At 39.0% G+C, this 15089-nt stretch overlaps 11 non-coding genes across 11 annotated transcripts; all 11 read left to right on the top strand.

The window, feature by feature from the left end:
• Window positions 1-683: 683 nt before the first annotated feature.
• Window positions 684-756, top strand: TRNAR-CCU (transfer RNA arginine (anticodon CCU)). Its single transcript has one exon. It is a non-coding gene; the product is annotated as a tRNA-Arg (tRNA).
• A 1518-nt stretch (window positions 757-2274) lies between these two features.
• Window positions 2275-2347, top strand: TRNAR-CCU (transfer RNA arginine (anticodon CCU)). Its single transcript has one exon. It is a non-coding gene; the product is annotated as a tRNA-Arg (tRNA).
• A 642-nt stretch (window positions 2348-2989) lies between these two features.
• Window positions 2990-3062, top strand: TRNAR-UCG (transfer RNA arginine (anticodon UCG)). Its single transcript has one exon. It is a non-coding gene; the product is annotated as a tRNA-Arg (tRNA).
• An 836-nt stretch (window positions 3063-3898) lies between these two features.
• TRNAR-CCU (transfer RNA arginine (anticodon CCU)) lies at window positions 3899-3971 on the top strand. Its single transcript has one exon. It is a non-coding gene; the product is annotated as a tRNA-Arg (tRNA).
• A 642-nt stretch (window positions 3972-4613) lies between these two features.
• On the top strand, window positions 4614-4686 carry TRNAR-UCG (transfer RNA arginine (anticodon UCG)). The gene has a single exon. It is a non-coding gene; the product is annotated as a tRNA-Arg (tRNA).
• A 4052-nt stretch (window positions 4687-8738) lies between these two features.
• TRNAR-CCU (transfer RNA arginine (anticodon CCU)) lies at window positions 8739-8811 on the top strand. The gene has a single exon. It is a non-coding gene; the product is annotated as a tRNA-Arg (tRNA).
• A 1518-nt stretch (window positions 8812-10329) lies between these two features.
• On the top strand, window positions 10330-10402 carry TRNAR-CCU (transfer RNA arginine (anticodon CCU)). The gene has a single exon. It is a non-coding gene; the product is annotated as a tRNA-Arg (tRNA).
• Window positions 10403-11044: 642 nt separating this feature from the next.
• On the top strand, window positions 11045-11117 carry TRNAR-UCG (transfer RNA arginine (anticodon UCG)). Its single transcript has one exon. It is a non-coding gene; the product is annotated as a tRNA-Arg (tRNA).
• An 835-nt stretch (window positions 11118-11952) lies between these two features.
• Window positions 11953-12025, top strand: TRNAR-CCU (transfer RNA arginine (anticodon CCU)). The gene has a single exon. It is a non-coding gene; the product is annotated as a tRNA-Arg (tRNA).
• A 1521-nt stretch (window positions 12026-13546) lies between these two features.
• TRNAR-UCU (transfer RNA arginine (anticodon UCU)) lies at window positions 13547-13619 on the top strand. The gene has a single exon. It is a non-coding gene; the product is annotated as a tRNA-Arg (tRNA).
• Window positions 13620-14262: 643 nt separating this feature from the next.
• Window positions 14263-14335, top strand: TRNAR-UCG (transfer RNA arginine (anticodon UCG)). The gene has a single exon. It is a non-coding gene; the product is annotated as a tRNA-Arg (tRNA).
• The last annotated feature ends 754 nt before the right edge of the window (window positions 14336-15089 follow it).

Raw genomic sequence — 15089 nt, 5'->3', positions numbered from 1 at the left:
TTGTCCATTTTAGTGGCATTAAAAAGTGCTTCTATGTACACGCACTTATTATGTAATAGGTTTGCAGAATTTTGACTTGACAGAATGGGTTTTTAGCTTAAGGGTGTGTAGATGAAATGCAAGGTGTGTAAGTATGTGTTCATGGAGTGCCTTAAGTGTAAAATCTGTATGATTTGTGCAGTTAAAGTGCTAATTTTGCCTACGAGATAGAAAAGTACTACAGAAGAATTATAAAGGATTGGCACATTGGCTGCCTTTGCTGATGACACAGTTGGCTAATTTGTAAAGCATTGGTCTATTAAGTTGTAGAGTTTGGTAAGCATTGGTCTATTAAGTTGCAGAGTTTGGTTGAACTTGGTTAGGAGACTTGGTGTCTTTTTCTGTATCCTGCTGAAGACAAGGACGGCTTGATACCACTGTCAAAGCCCAGTTTATTGAGAAAAGCATCCAGGAAAGAAGAAGTGTGGAGTCGAAAGTGTTTCTCCTCCAATTTTCTCTCCGCTTGCTCGAAATGCAGAGCCTCCATTATAGCACAGAACAGAGTGTTAAAGTCGGGGATGGAAGAGGATGGAAATGGGAAGTTTACTTATGGAGAGAACTGAGAACTGTTCTGTGTGCAGACACCAGTGTTTGACGATTTAATACATTTAAATATTGCCTCTAGACTACAAGTGTTTATCTGTGCCTCAGTGGCCTAATGGATAAGGCACTGGCCTCCTAAGCCAGCGACTGTGGGTTCGAGTCCAATCTGAGGTAAAAACCAATATCCACTCTTACATTTCCAGAAAAATTGATATATTTATTACATGCTTCCGCTCAGAAGCTTAAGTGGTATTAGGAACTTTGAAATGGTACCAATTTACTTCTGTACTCTTCAGAGTCATGTTGGTGTTCTGAAACTACAAAGTAGATTTTTAAACACCTATCTTTGTCAGATGCAACTTTGACCCGGCAGAACATATTCCTTTGGAAAAAATGATTTGAATTGGATTGGTGTAACTGTTGTTTCTAGAAGTGGTGACAGGCTTTCAGCTACTTGAATAGGGCAAGTCAGGATTCATGAAACATATACAACCTTTGAGCGTGTGTAAATTGGCATATCCAGAAAGGAGCAGTTTGTACTACTGTCAAAACAGTTTCTCTCCACTTCTGGAAATATCCAGAGCTATGTAAAGCATACAACTGAGCTTTAATCTCATGAAGAAAGAGGTTTAAATGCAAAAAAGAAAACAAAAGCTTATCGTACTGGTGACATTCTCATTATATCGATTCCAAAAGAGTGCTTTAATTGAAAGGAGCTGAAAAAACACAATGGGATGTAAACCTAAATAACTATCAATATCATATTTCCCATCCTTGCATACCACCTACATTATAGAAATAAGCACAGAAGGACATATGACCGCGTGTCATAATGGATAAGGCGTCTGACTTCGGATCAGAAGATTGGGGGTTCGAGTCCCTTCGTGGTCGGTTTTTGCCAATGGTCACACAACTCAGCTTTCCATTCAGAATGGAAGCAGGCTCTTCCAATACTCTTATAGCCATCATGTTCTCATTCCTAATTATTCATGAAGTGTAGTACATACTGCACAGTCATTTAGATTGCATCTTCTGCCTAAAATCTTGTCCATGTTAGTGGCATTAAGAAGTGTTTCTATGTACACGCACTGAATATGTAATAGGGTTGCAGAATTTTGACTTGACAGAATGGGTTTTTAGCTTAAGGGTGTGTAGATGAAATGCAAGGTGTGTAAGTATGTGTTCATGGAGTGCTTCAAGTGTAAAATCTGTATGATTTGTGCAGTTAAAGTGCTAATTTTGCCTACGAGAAAGAAAAGTACTACAGAAGAAATATAAAGGATTGGCACATTGGCTGCCTTTGCTGATGACACAGTTGGCTAATTTGTAAAGCATTGGTCTATTAAGTTGCAGAGTGTGGTTAAACTTGGTTAGGAGACTTGGTGCCTGTTTCTGTGTCCTGCTGAAGACAAGGACGGCTTGATACCACTGTCAAAGCCCAGTTTATTGAGAAAAGCATCCAGGAAAGAAGAAGTGTTGAGTCGAAAGTGGTTCTCCTCCAATTTCTCTCCACTTGCTCGAAATGCAGAGCCTCCATTATAGCACAGAACAGAGTGTTAAAGTCGGGGATGGAAGAGGATGAAAATGGGAAGTTTACTTATGGAGGGAACTGAGAAATGTCCTGTGTGAAGACACCAGTGTTTGACGATTGAATACATTTAAATAAGGCCTCTAGACTGCAAGTGTTTCTGTGCCTCAGTGGCCTAATGGATAAGGCACTGGCCTCCTAAGCCAGGGATTGTGGGTTCGAGTCCCATCTGAGGTGAAAACCAATATCCACTCTTACTTTTCCAGAAAAATTTATATATTTATTACATGCTTCTGCTCAGAAGATTATGAAGTATTAGGAACTTTGAAATGGTACCATTTTACTTCTGTACTCTTCAGGGTCATGTTGGTGTTCTGAAACTACAAAGTAGATTTTTAAACACCTATCTTTGTCAGATGCAACTTTGACCCGGCAGAAGATATTCCTTTGGAAAAAATGATTTGAATTGGATTGGTGTAACTGTTGTTTCTAGAGGTGGTGACAGGCTTTCAGCTACTTGAATAGGGCAAGTCAGGATTCATGAAATGTATACAACCTTTGAGTGTGTGTAAATTGGCATATCCAGAAAGGAGCAGTTTGTACTACTGTCAAAACAGTTTCTCTCCACTTCTGGAAATATCCAGAGCTATGTGAGCATACAACTGATCTTTAATCTCATTAAGAAAGAGGTTTAAATGCAAAAAAGAAAACAAAAGCTTATCGTACTGGTGACATTCTCATTATATAGATTCCAAAAGAGTGTTTAATTGAAAGGAGCTGAAAAAACACAATGGGATGTAAACCTAAATAACTATGAATATCATATTTTCCATCCTTGCATACCACCTACATTATAAAAATAAGCACAGCAGGACATATGACTGTGTGGCCTAATGGATAAGGCGTCTGACTTCGGATCAGAAGATTGAGGGTTCGAGTCCCTTCGTGGTCGGTTTTTGCCAATGGTCACACAACTCAGCTTTCCGTTCAGAATGGAAGCAGGCTCTTCCAATACTCTTATAGCCATCATGTTCACATTCCTAATTATTCATGAAGTGGAGTACATACTGCACAGTCATTTAGATTGCATCTTCAGCCTAAAATCTTGTCCATTTTAGTGGCATTAAAAAGTGCTTCTATGTACACGCACTTATTATGTAATAGGTTTGCAGAATTTTGACTTGACAGAATGGGTTTTTAGCTTAAGGGTGTGTAGATGAAATGCAAGGTGTGTAAGTATGTGTTCATGGAGTGCCTTAAGTGTAAAATCTGTATGATTTGTGCAGTTAAAGTGCTAATTTTGCCTACGAGATAGAAAAGTACTACAGAAGAATTATAAAGGATTGGCACATTGGCTGCCTTTGCTGATGACACAGTTGGCTAATTTGTAAAGCATTGGTCTATTAAGTTGCAGAGTTTGGTAAGCATTGGTCTATTAAGTTGCAGAGTTTGGTTGAACTTGGTTAGGAGACTTGGTGTCTTTTTCTGTATCCTGCTGAAGACAAGGACGGCTTGATACCACTGTCAAAGCCCAGTTTATTGAGAAAAGCATCCAGGAAAGAAGAAGTGTGGAGTCGAAAGTGTTTCTCCTCCAATTTTCTCTCTGCTTGCTCGAAATGCAGAGCCTCCATTATAGCACAGAACAGAGTGTTAAAGTCGGGGATGGAAGAGGATGGAAATGGGAAGTTTACTTATGGAGAGAACTGAGAACTGTTCTGTGTGCAGACACCAGTGTTTGACGATTTAATACATTTAAATATTGCCTCTAGACTGCAAGTGTTTATCTGTGCCTCAGTGGCCTAATGGATAAGGCACTGGCCTCCTAAGCCAGCGACTGTGGGTTCGAGTCCAATCTGAGGTAAAAACCAATATCCACTCTTACATTTCCAGAAAAATTTATATATTTATTACATGCTTCCGCTCAGAAGCTTATGAGGTATTAGGAACTTTGAAATGGTACCATTTTACTTCTCTACTCTTCAGGGTCATGTTGGTGTTCTGAAACTACAAAGTAGATTTTTAAACACCTATCTTTGTCAGATGCAACTTTGACCCGGCAGAAGATATTCCTTTGGAAAAAATGATTTGAATTGGATTGGTGTAACTGTTGTTTCTAGAGGTGGTGACAGGCTTTCAGCTACTTGAATAGTGCAAGTCAGGATTCATGAAATGTATACAATCTTTGATTGTGTGTAAATTGGCATATCCAGAAAGGAGCAGTTTGTACTACTGTCAAAACAGTTTCTCTCCACTTCTGGAAATATCCAGAGCTATGAGAGCATACAACTGATCTTTAATCTCATTAAGAAAGAGGTTTAAATGCAAAAAAGAAAACAAAAGCTTATCGTACTGGTGACATTCTCATTATATAGATTCCAAAAGAGTGTTTAATTGAAAGGAGCTGAAAAAACACAATGGGATGTAAACCTAAATAACTATGAATATCATATTTTCCATCCTTGCATACCACCTACATTATAAAAATAAGCACAGCAGGACATATGACTGCGTGGCCTAATGGATAAGGCGTCTGACTTCGGATCAGAAGATTGAGGGTTCGAGTCCCTTCGTGGTCGGTTTTTGCCGATGGTCACACAACTCAGCTTTCCGTTCAGAATGGAAGCAGGCTCTTCCAATACTCTTATAGCCATCATGTTCACATTCCTAATTATTCATGAAGTGGAGTACATACTGCACAGTCATTTAGATTGCATCTTCAGCCTAAAATCTTGTCCATTTTAGTGGCATTAAAAAGTGCTTCTATGTGCACGCACTTATTATGTAATAGGTTTGCAGAATTTTGACTTGACAGAATGGGGTTTTAGCTTAAGGGTGTGTAGATGAAATGCAAGGTGTGTAAGTATGTGTTCATGGAGTGCCTTAAGTGTAAAATCTGTATGATTTGTGCAGTTAAAGTGCTAATTTTGCCTACGAGATAGAAAAGTACTACAGAAGAATTATAAAGGATTGGCACATTGGCTGCCTTTGCTGATGACACAGTTGGCTAATTTGTAAAGCATTGGTCTATTAAGTTGCAGAGTTTGGTAAGCATTGGTCTATTAAGTTACAGAGTTTGGTTGAACTTGGTTAGGAGACTTGGTGCCTTTTTCTGTATCCTGCTGAAGACAAGGACGGCTTGATACCACTGTCAAAGCTCAGTTTATTGAGAAAAGCATCCAGGAAAGAAGAAGTGTGGAGTCGAAAGTGTTTCTCCTCCAATTTTCTCTCCGCTTGCTCGAAATGCAGAGCCTCCATTATAGCACAGAACAGAGTGTTAAAGTCGGGGATGGAAGAGGATGGAAATGGGAAGTTTACTTATGGAGAGAACTGAGAAATGTTCTGTGTGCAGACACCAGTGTTTGACGATTGAATACATTTAAATATTGCCTCTAGACTGCAAATGTTTATCTGTGCCTCAGTGGCCTAATGGATAAGGCACTGGCCTCCTAAGCCAGCGATTGTGGGTTCAAGTCCAATCTGAGGTAAAAACCAATATCCACTCTTACTTTTCCAGAAAAATTGATATATTTATTACATGCTTCCGCTCAGAAGCTTAAGTGGTATTAGGAACTTTGAAATGGTACCATTTTACTTCTGTACTCTTCAGAGTCATGTTGGTGTTCTGAAACTACAAAGTAGATTTTTAAACACCTATCTTTGTCAGATGCAACTTTGACCCGGCAGAAGATATTCCTTTGGAAAAAATGATTTGAATTGTATTGGTGTAACTGTTGTTTCTAGTGGTGGTGACAGGCTTTCAGCTACTTGAATAGGGCAAGTCAGGATTCATGAAACATATACAACCTTTGAGCGTGTGTAAATTGGCATATCCAGAAAGGAGCAGTTTGTACTACTGTCAAAACAGTTTCTCTCCACTTCTGGAAATATCCAGAGCTATGTAAAGCATACAACTGAGCTTTAATCTCATGAAGAAAGAGGTTTAAATGCAAAAAAGAAAACAAAAGCTTATCGTACTGGTGACATTCTCATTATATCGATTCCAAAAGAGTGCTTTAATTGAAAGGAGCTGAAAAAACACAATGGGATGTAAACCTAAATAACTATCAATATCATATTTCCCATCCTTGCATACCACCTACATTATAAAAATACGCACAGAAGGACATATGACCGCGTGTCATAATGGATAAGGCGTCTGACTTCGGATCAGAAGATTGAGGGTTCGAGTCCCTTCGTGGTCGGTTTTTGCCAATGGTCACACAACTCAGCTTTCCATTCAGAATGGAAGCAGGCTCTTCCAATACTCTTATAGCCATCATGTTCTCATTCCTAATTATTCATGAAGTGTAGTACATACTGCACAGTCATTTAGATTGCATCTTCTGCCTAAAATCTTGTCCATGTTAGTGGCATTAAGAAGTGTTTCTATGTACACGCACTGAATATGTAATAGGGTTGCAGAATTTTGACTTGACAGAATGGGTTTTTAGCTTAAGGGTGTGTAGATGAAATGCAAGGTGTGTAAGTATGTGTTCATGGAGTGCTTCAAGTGTAAAATCTGTATGATTTGTGCAGTTAAAGTACTAATTTTGCCTACGAGAAAGAAAAGTACTACAGAAGAATTATAAAGGATTGGCACATTGGCTGCCTTTGCTGATGACACAGTTGGCTAATTTGTAAAGCATTGGTCTATTAAGTTGCAGAGTGTGGTTGAACTTGGTTAGGAGACTTGGTGCCTGTTTCTGTGTCCTGCTGAAGACAAGAATGGCTTGATACCACTGTCAAAGCCCAGTTTATTGAGAAAAGCATCCAGGAAAGAAGAAGTGTTGAGTCGAAAGTGGTTCTCCTCCAATTTCTCTCCACTTGCTCGAAATGCAGAGCCTCCATTATAGCACAGAACAGAGTGTTAAAGTCGGGGATGGAAGAGGATGAAAATGGGAAGTTTACTTATGGAGAGAACTGAGAAATGTCCTGTGTGCAGACACCAGTGTTTGACGATTGAATACATTTAAATAATGCCTCTAGAGTGCAAGTGTTTATCTGTGCCTCAGTGGCCTAATGGATAAGGCACTGGCCTCCTAAGCCAGGGATTGTGGGTCGAGTCCCATCTGAGGTGAAAACCAATATCCATTCTTACTTTTCCAGAAAAATTTATATATTTATTACATGCTTCCGCTCAGAAGCTTATGAGGTATTTGGAACTTTGAAATGGTACCATTTTACTTCTGTACTCTTCAGGGTCATGTTGGTGTTCTGAAACTACAAAGTAGATTTTTAAACACCTATCTTTGTCAGATGCAACTTTGACCCGGCAGAAGATATTCCTTTGGAAAAAATGATTTGAATTGGATTGGTGTAACTGTTGTTTCTAGAGGTGGTGACAGGCTTTCAGCTACTTGAATAGGGCAAGTCAGGATTCATGAAATGTATACAACCTTTGAGTGTGTGTAAATTGGCATATCCAGAAAGGAGCAGTTTGTACTACTGTCAAAACAGTTTCTCTCCACTTCTGGAAATATCCAGAGCTATGTGAGCATACAACTGATCTTTAATCTCATTAAGAAAGAGGTTTAAATGCAAAAAAGAAAACAAAAGCTTATCGTACTGGTGACATTCTCATTATATAGATTCCAAAAGAGTGTTTAATTGAAAGGAGCTGAAAAAACACAATGGGATGTAAACCTAAATAACTATGAATATCATATTTTCCATCCTTGCATACCACCTACATTATAAAAATAAGCACAGCAGGACATATGACTGCGTGGCCTAATGGATAAGGAGTCTGACGTCGGATCAGAAGATTGAGGGTTCGAGTCCCTTCGTGGTCGATTTTTGCCAATGGTCACACAACTCAGCTTTCCGTTCAGAATGGAAGCAGGCTCTTCCAATACTCTTATAGCCATCATGTTCACATTCCTTATTATTCATGAAGTGGAGTACATACTGCACAGTCATTTAGATTGCATCTTCAGCCTAAAATCTTGTCTATTTTAGTGGCATTAAAAAGTGCTTCTATGTACACGCACTTATTATGTAATAGGTTTGCAGAATTTTGACTTGACAGAATGGGTTTTTAGCTTAAGGGTGTGTAGATGAAATGCAAGGTGTGTAAGTATGTGTTCATGGAGTGCCTTAAGTGTAAAATCTGTATGATTTGTGCAGTTAAAGTGCTAATTTTGCCTACGAGATAGAAAAGTACTACAGAAGAATTATAAAGGATTGGCACATTGGCTGCCTTTGCTGATGACACAGTTGGCTAATTTGTAAAGCATTGGTCTATTAAGTTGCAGAGTTTGGTAAGCATTGGTCTATTAAGTTGCAGAGTTTGGTTGAACTTGGTTAGGAGACTTGGTGTCTTTTTCTGTATCCTGCTGAAGACAAGGACGGCTTGATACCACTGTCAAAGCCCAGTTTATTGAGAAAAGCATCCAGGAAAGAAGAAGTGTGGAGTCGAAAGTGTTTCTCCTCCAATTTTCTCTCCGCTTGCTCGAAATGCAGAGCCTCCATTATAGCACAGAACAGAGTGTTAAAGTCGGGGATGGAAGAGGATGGAAATGGGAAGTTTACTTATGGAGAGAACTGAGAACTGTTCTGTGTGCAGACACCAGTGTTTGACGATTTAATACATTTAAATATTGCCTCTAGACTGCAAGTGTTTATCTGTGCCTCAGTGGCCTAATGGATAAGGCACTGGCCTCCTAAGCCAGCGACTGTGGGTTCGAGTCCAATCTGAGGTAAAAACCAATATCCACTCTTACATTTCCAGAAAAATTGATATATTTATTACATGCTTCCGCTCAGAAGCTTAAGTGGTATTAGGAACTTTGAAATGGTACCAATTTACTTCTGTACTCTTCAGAGTCATGTTGGTGTTCTGAAACTACAAAGTAGATTTTTAAACACCTATCTTTGTCAGATGCAACTTTGACCCAGCAGAAGATATTCCTTTGGAAAAAATGATTTGAATTGGATTGGTGTAACTGTTGTTTCTAGAAGTGGTGACAGGCTTTCAGCTACTTGAATAGGGCAAGTCAGGATTCATGAAACATATACAACCTTTGAGCGTGTGTAAATTGGCATATCCAGAAAGGAGCAGTTTGTACTACTGTCAAAACAGTTTCTCTCCACTTCTGGAAATATCCAGAGCTATGTAAAGCATACAACTGAGCTTTAATCTCATGAAGAAAGAGGTTTAAATGCAAAAAAGAAAACAAAAGCTTATCGTACTGGTGACATTCTCATTATATCGATTCCAAAAGAGTGCTTTAATTGAAAGGAGCTGAAAAAACACAATGGGATGTAAACCTAAATAACTATCAATATCATATTTCCCATCCTTGCATACCACCTACATTATAGAAATAAGCACAGAAGGACATACGACCGCGTGTCATAATGGATAAGGCGTCTGACTTCGGATCAGAAGATTGGGGGTTCGAGTCCCTTCGTGGTCGGTTTTTGCCAATGGTCACACAACTCAGCTTTCCATTCAGAATGGAAGCAGGCTCTTCCAATACTCTTATAGCCATCATGTTCTCATTCCTAATTATTCATGAAGTGTAGTACATACTGCACAGTCATTTAGATTGCATCTTCTGCCTAAAATCTTGTCCATGTTAATGGCATTAAGAAGTGTTTCTATGTACACGCACTGAATATGTAATAGGGTTGCAGAATTTTGACTTGACAGAATGGGTTTTTAGCTTAAGGGTGTGTAGATGAAATGCAAGGTGTGTAAGTATGTGTTCATGGAGTGCTTCAAGTGTAAAATCTGTATGATTTGTGCAGTTAAAGTGCTAATTTTGCCTACAAGAAAGAAAAGTACTACAGAAGAAATATAAAGGATTGGCACATTGGCTGCCTTTGCTGATGACACAGTTGGCTAATTTGTAAAGCATTGGTCTATTAAGTTGGAGAGTGTGGTTAAACTTGGTTAGGAGACTTGGTGCCTGTTTCTGTGTCCTGCTGAAGACAAGGACGGCTTGATACCACTGTCAAAGCCCAGTTTATTGAGAAAAGCATCCAGGAAAGAAGAAGTGTTGAGTCAAAAGTGGTTCTCCTCCAATTTCTCTACACTTGCTCGAAATGCAGAGCCTCCATTATAGCACAGAACAGAGTGTTAAAGTCGGGGATGGAAGAGGATGAAAATGGGAAGTTTACTTATGGAGGGAACTGAGAAATGTCCTGTGTGCAGACACCAGTGTTTGACGATTGAATACATTTAAATAAGGCCTCTAGACTGCAAGTGTTTCTGTGCCTCAGTGGCCTAATGGATAAGGCACTGGCCTCCTAAGCCAGGGATTGTGGGTTCGAGTCCCATCTGAGGTGAAAACCAATATCCACTCTTACTTTTCCAGAAAAATTTATATATTTATTACATGCTTCTGCTCAGAAGATTATGAAGTATTAGGAACTTTGAAATGGTACCATTTTACTTCTGTACTCTTCAGGGTCATGTTGGTGTTCTGAAACTACAAAGTAGATTTTTAAACACCTATCTTTGTCAGATGCAACTTTGACCCGGCAGAAGATATTCCTTTGGAAAAAATGATTTGAATTGGATTGGTGTAACTGTTGTTTCTAGAGGTGGTGACAGGCTTTCAGCTACTTGAATAGGGCAAGTCAGGATTCATGAAATGTATACAACCTTTGAGTGTGTGTAAATTGGCATATCCAGAAAGGAGCAGTTTGTACTACTGTCAAAACAGTTTCTCTCCACTTCTGGAAATATCCAGAGCTATGTGAGCATACAACTGATCTTTAATCTCATTAAGAAAGAGGTTTAAATGCAAAAAAGAAAACAAAAGCTTATCGTACTGGTGACATTCTCATTATATAGATTCCAAAAGAGTGTTTAATTGAAAGGAGCTGAAAAAACACAATGGGATGTAAACCTAAATAACTATGAATATCATATTTTCCATCCTTGCATACCACCTACATTATAAAAATAAGCACAGCAGGACATATGACTGTGTGGCCTAATGGATAAGGCGTCTGACTTCGGATCAGAAGATTGAGGGTTCGAGTCCCTTCGTGGTCGGTGTTTGCCAATGGTCACACAACTCAGCTTTCCGTTCAGAATGGAAGCAGGCTCTTCCAATACTCTTATAGCCATCATGTTCACATTCCTAATTATTCATGAAGTGGAGTACATACTGCACAGTCATTTAGATTGCATCTTCAGCCTAAAATCTTGTCCATTTTAGTGGCATTAAAAAGTGCTTCTATGTACACGCACTTATTATGTAATAGGTTTGCAGAATTTTGACTTGACAGAATGGGTTTTTAGCTTAAGGGTGTGTAGATGAAATGCAAGGTGTGTAAGTATGTGTTCATGGAGTGCCTTAAGTGTAAAATCTGTATGATTTGTGCAGTTAAAGTGCTAATTTTGCCTACGAGATAGAAAAGTACTACAGAAGAATTATAAAGGATTGGCACATTGGCTGCCTTTGCTGATGACACAGTTGGCTAATTTGTAAAGCATTGGTCTATTAAGTTGCAGAGTTTGGTAAGCATTGGTCTATTAAGTTGCAGAGTTTGGTTGAACTTGGTTAGGAGACCTGGTGCCTTTTTCTGTATCCTGCTGAAGACAAGGACGGCTTGATACCACTGTCAAAGCCCAGTTTATTGAGAAAAGCATCCAGGAAAGAAGAAGTGTGGAGTCGAAAGTGGTTCTCCTCCAATTTCTCTCCACTTGCTCGAAATGCAGAGCCTCCATTATAGCACAGAACAGCGTGGTAAAGTCAGGGATGGAAGAGGATGAAAATGGGAAGTTTACTTATGGAGAGAACAGAGAAATGTCCTGTGTGCAGACACCAGTGTTTGACGATTGAATACATTTAAATATTGCCTCTAGACTGCAAGTGTTTATCTGTGCCTCAGTGGCCTAATGGATAAGGCACTGGCCTCCTAAGCCAGCGATTGTGGGTTCGAGTCCAATCTGAGGTAAAAACCAATATCCACTCTTACTTTTCCAGAAAAATTGATATATTTATTACATGCTTCCGCTCAGAAGCTTAAGTGGTATTAGGAACTTTGAAATGGTACCATTTTACTTCTGTACTCTTCAGAGTCATGTTGGTGTTCTGAAACTACAAAGTAGATTTTTAAACACCTATCTTTGTCAGATGCAACTTTGACCCGGCAGAAGATATTCCTTTGGAAAAAATGATTTGAATTGGATTGGTGTAACTGTTGTTTCTAGAGGTGGTGACAGGCTTTCAGCTACTTGAATAGGGCAAGTCAGGATTCATGAAACATATACAACCTTTGAGCGTGTGTAAATTGGCATATCCAGAAAGGAGCAGTTTGTACTACTGTCAAAACAGTTTCTCTCCACTTCTGGAAATATCCAGAGCTATGTAAAGCATACAACTGAGCTTTAATCTCATGAAGAAAGAGGTTTAAATGCAAAAAAGAAAACAAAAGCTTATCGTACTGATGACATTCTCATTATATAGATTCCAAAAGAGTGCTTTAATTGAAAGGAGCTGAAAAAACACAATGGGATGTAAACCTAAATAACTATCAATATCATATTTCCCATCCTTGCATACCACCTACATTATAAAAATAAGCACAGAAGGACATATGACTGCGTGTCCTAATGGATAAGGCGTTTGACTTCGGATCAGAAGATTGAGGGTTCGAGTCCCTTCGTGGTCGGTTTTTGCCAATGGTCACACAACTCAGCTTTCCATTCAGAATGGAAGCAGGCTCTTCCAATACTCTTATAGCCATCATGTTCTCATTCCTAATTATTCATGAAGTGTAGTACATACTGCACAGTCATTTAGATTGCATCTTCTGCCTAAAATCTTGTCCATGTTAGTGGCATTAAGAAGTGTTTCTATGTACACACACTGAATATGTAATAGGGTTGCAGAATTTTGACTTGACAGAATGGGTTTTTAGCTTAAGGGTGTGTAGATGAAATGCAAGGTCTGTAAGTATGTGTTCATGGAGTGCTTCAAGTGTAAAATCTGTATGATTTGTGCAGTTAAATTGTCTAATTTTGCCTACGAGAAAGAAAAGTACTACAGAAGAATTATAAAGGATTGGCACATTGGCTGCCTTTGCTGATGACACAGTTGGCTAATTTGTAAAGCATTGGTCTATTAAGTTGCAGAGTGTGGTTGAACTTGGTTAGGAGACTTGGTGCCTGTTTCTGTTTCCTGCTGAAGACAAGGACAGCTTGATACCACTGTCAAAGCCCAGTTTATTGAGAAAAGCATCCAGGAAAGAAGAAGTGTTGAGTCGAAAGTGGTTCTCCTCCAATTTCTCTCCACTTGCTCGAAATGCAGAGCCTCCATTATAGCACAGAACAGAGTGTTAAAGTCGGGGATGGAAGAGGATGAAAATGGGAAGTTTACTTATGGAGAGAACTGAGAAATGTCCTGTGTGCAGACACCAGTGTTTGACGATTGAATACATTTAAATAATGCCTCTAGACTGCAAGTGTTTATCTGTGCCTCAGTGGCCTAATGGATAAGGCACTGACCTTCTAAGCCAGGGATTGTGGGTTCGAGTCCCATCTGAGGTGAAAACCAATATCCACTCTTACTTTTCCAGATAAATTTATATATTTATTACATGCTTCCGCTCAGAAGCTTATGAGGTATTAGGAACTTTGAAATGGTACCATTTTACTTCTCTACTCTTCAGGGTCATGTTGGTGTTCTGAAACTACAAAGTAGATTTTTAAACACCTATCTTTGTCAGATGCAACTTTGACCCGGCAGAAGATATTCCTTTGGAAAAAATGATTTGAATTGGATTGGTGTAACTGTTGTTTCTAGAGGTGGTGACAGGCTTTCAGCTACTTGAATAGTGCAAGTCAGGATTCATGAAATGTATACAACCTTTGAGTGTGTGTAAATTGGCATATCCAGAAAGGAGCAGTTTGTACTACTGTCAAAACAGTTTCTCTCCACTTCTGGAAATATCCAGAGCTATGAGAGCATACAACTGATCTTTAATCTTATTAAGAAAGAGGTTTAAATGCAAAAAAGAAAACAAAAGCTTATCGTACTGGTGACATTCTCATTATATAGATTCCAAAAGAGTGTTTAATTGAAAGGAGCTGAAAAAACACAATGGGATGTAAACCTAAATAACTATGAATATCACATTTTCCATCCTTGCATATCACCTACATTATAAAAAATAAGCACAGCAGGACATATGACTGCGTGGCCTAATGGATAAGGCGTCTGACTTCGGATCAGAAGATTGAGGGTTCGAGTCCCTTCGTGGTCGGTTTTTGCCAATGGTCACACAACTCAGCTTTCCGTTCAGAATGGAAGCAGGCTCTTCCAATACTCTTATAGCCATCATGTTCACATTCCTAATTATTCATGAAGTGGAGTACATACTGCACAGTCATTTAGATTGCATCTTCAGCCTAAAATCTTGTCCATTTTAGTGGCATTAAAAAGTGCTTCTATGTACACGCACTTATTATGTAATAGGTTTGCAGAATTTTGACTTGACAGAATGGGTTTTTAGCTTAAGGGTGTGTAGATGAAATGCAAGGTGTGTAAGTATGTGTTCATGGAGTGCCTTAAGTGTAAAATCTGTATGATTTGTGCAGTTAAAGTGCTAATTTTGCCTACGAGATAGAAAAGTACTACAGAAGAATTATAAAGGATTGGCACATTGGCTGCCTTTACTGATGACACAGTTGGCTAATTTGTAAAGCATTGGTCTATTAAGTTGCAGAGTTTGGTAAGCATTGGTCTATTAAGTTACAGAGTTTGGTTGAACTTGGTTAGGAGACTTGGTGCCTTTTTCTGTATCCTGCTGAAGACAAGGACGGCTTGATACCACTGTCAAAGCCCAGTTTATTGAGAAAAGCATCCAGGAAAGAAGAAGTGTGGAGTCGAAAGTGTTTCTCCTCCAATTTTCTCTCCGCTTGCTCGAAATGCAGAGCCTCCATTATAGCACAGAACAGAGTGTTAAAGTCGGGGATGGAAGAGGATGGAAATGGGAAGTTTACTTATGGAGAGAACTG

The sequence above is a fragment of the Lissotriton vulgaris genome, chromosome 5 (genome assembly GCF_964263255.1).
Source record: "Lissotriton vulgaris chromosome 5, aLisVul1.2, whole genome shotgun sequence".
Taxonomy (NCBI): Eukaryota; Metazoa; Chordata; class Amphibia; order Caudata; family Salamandridae; genus Lissotriton; species Lissotriton vulgaris.
The sequence above is the reverse complement of the archived record's forward strand: the minus strand, read 5'-3'. Positions and strand labels throughout refer to the sequence as shown.